Below are 2,673 nucleotides of genomic sequence, written 5' to 3' on the forward strand. Positions count from 1 at the left end.
ATATATCTCTTGTTTTTAATTATATATAATATATATATATATATATATATATATATATATATATATATATATATATATATATATATATATATATATATAGGCTATATATATAATCATATGCAGCACAAATAATGTCCTATAAACACTGAGGAAAAACCTGGTGCTTAAGCAGAAACCAGATCTGCTAACTACTTTACAAGAGACAGAAAACTAATAAGGCTATCAGTGAGTTACTAATATTTCAATGGAAAAAAAAAATAACCTTGAGAGACTGAGAAATGTTCCACCAAACAACAAAACTTTGTAAGTCTATTGTTTCATTTCAATTAGTGCCGGTGTCACCTCTTAAAGTGGTTTAATCCGTTTTTTCTTAGCAGTTAGCATAGCTAGCATGGCTAACTGTAACATTAGTCTGTGTATTTTCTAGATTTTAAATAAACTTACTGCGTGGTACAGTTTTCCAGCTGGCTGCCAACATTTCCTAAAGCGTTATTCTCCATGGCAGATAGATGGTCAAAGTAACAAAAAAAGAAAAACAATATTACAAAGCGAGCTAGCTTTCGTGCTGTCTGCTAAAGCTCTTTGGTGCTCTTCTGCAGAGCACCAAAGGTCTGTGTACAGAGTTCTGGCTCTGGTCCTTTTCTAACTGACCAAATATAGCAAAAATATATATTTCATACATGTTTTTATCACTTATGACATATAAGTAGATGTAGATCATACTTTAGGCCCTGAATAAATCCAGCTGTAGGTTTTGGTGTCATGAAGTCTGGCTCAGTAGACCAATAACAAAATTGCATCATTGTCCTATCTAACAAATTGTTAAGAAATATACCTTTTTGTAAAATATTCTGTTGGTACATGATTTACTTAAAATCTTCAGTATAGATCACAGTGTTGTTGCTACCAGATTCTCTCCAGAACCTAATCTAACCTAATTTTTTAAAAAAAGACTTTTGAGTTAAGATGTTCACATTCAGATATCCTGTAGAAAGCTTTAAGATTAAATCAGATTGAAGCTACAGACGTAACTTGCTTTAGATGTAGCCCTGCGCCGAGACAGAGTTGTTCAAACAGCAATAATGGCAGCCCACAGCTTGCATCACCAAAGTGTCAAACATGAGAATGTCCACACAGGAGAATGTCCAGTCAGGACTTCCTATGTAACTCCAAGACACAAGCACACCACAGAGCATTTTGGTGGAAACCGTTTTTGCTCTGCAGGGAGATGACAGAGCAGTGAGTCATGCTGTTCAATGGATGTTTGTATACACCGGTTTGTATACAAAAATTGTGAGCAAGCTTTTATTTGGGATTAGATTTCCTTTCTATCATCACCCCAGTTTGAAAAAAAAAAAAAAAAAAACCTCTGTTGGCATGGAAAGCTTTAACAACAAACTGACAACACTCCCTACGTCCAGTGAGCATTGCACAACAAAAGACGGTTCAAAATGTCCAAAAACTTCATACTGCAACGCTTTTAGCGTCTGCGACTGACTGGCTGATAGATACCTGTCCTTGTGTAGGTGTAACAACGCACGCAGAGAGAGAGAGGGAAAAAAAAAACAAAGCAAACGGGGAGTGTCAAAGTTTATGACAGCCTGGCTGATTTGTTGTGCGTTAGTCAACAAATCAGCGGGGGCTGCCAGAGCTGTGCCAATTGTTCAGGTTTACCATAACAAATCCTCAGATTCCTGCTTGAAATGAGTCAGCTGGGAGCACTAAAGCAAAATGCCGAGTCATCAGGGCTGTTTTAAGACTTCATGACGTATGATTGGCCTCATGAAGTAAAAGATCAAAGGTAACTGTTAGAGGTGCGCTTGTCTGAAACGTGGTGGCCGATTTCCAGTCGCCTATTTTGCAAAACTTTTGGCATCAGGTAAAAACCAGCTAGGATTTTTCCTTAGGATCTGTAAGTAATGCAAAAATGTCATCACTGTGGAATAAATAAAATAAAATGATCTTAACCACAATATTTTATGTTACAATTAAAAAATACTTTATTGATCCAAAAGTGGCATTAAATTATCAATTATTTCTGAAAATCCGCTCAAAGTTGCAGCACTCTCACTCTGCGTCCCTGAAAATCCTTTATATCCACTACTAAAATGTCAAAGTGAGGCATATCATAATTAGTGTTTCTTTCTCCTGGAAAACCTTTTGTTTTTAATTATCTAACTTTATAACTGAGTGGAAAAGGACAGATTTATTGCTGTATGTCAAACTGTTCAATTCATGCAGTCATGCGAAGCAGTCTTTTTCCCACAGTTGACCGTTGATTTTTTTTATGTTATTACCAGAGGTGATGTCACACTGTGTGAAAGACGGCCGACAGTGTTTCACAGCTTTTCAGAGTTGGATTTCCAACACTGAGCAATTTGGTACACCTCACCCCAGTCTCAGTTTGTCTTCCTGTCAAGCTGCTGACAAATAAACGCTACTATAAAATCTTTAAAAAGAAAAGATTTTCACTTTCCAATCGATTTGTATCAAGCATTTGACTGATCCGTTCTAGTCAGGAGTCAATTTCTTGTTAGTTTTTAAACTTTTAGCCCACTAAATATAATAGGATATCCTGAAAACATTTTTTTCTGTCAGTCCAAAGATTTTTTTTTTTTTTTTTGCCTTTCCAAGCTGTAAAAAAAAAAAAAGAATCAGCTTTATGATTTTAAA

Source organism: Poecilia latipinna, unplaced genomic scaffold, assembly GCF_001443285.1.
Source record: "Poecilia latipinna isolate Pla-1442-1.1 unplaced genomic scaffold, P_latipinna-1.0 Scaffold456, whole genome shotgun sequence".
NCBI classification, from domain to species: domain Eukaryota; kingdom Metazoa; phylum Chordata; class Actinopteri; order Cyprinodontiformes; family Poeciliidae; genus Poecilia; species Poecilia latipinna.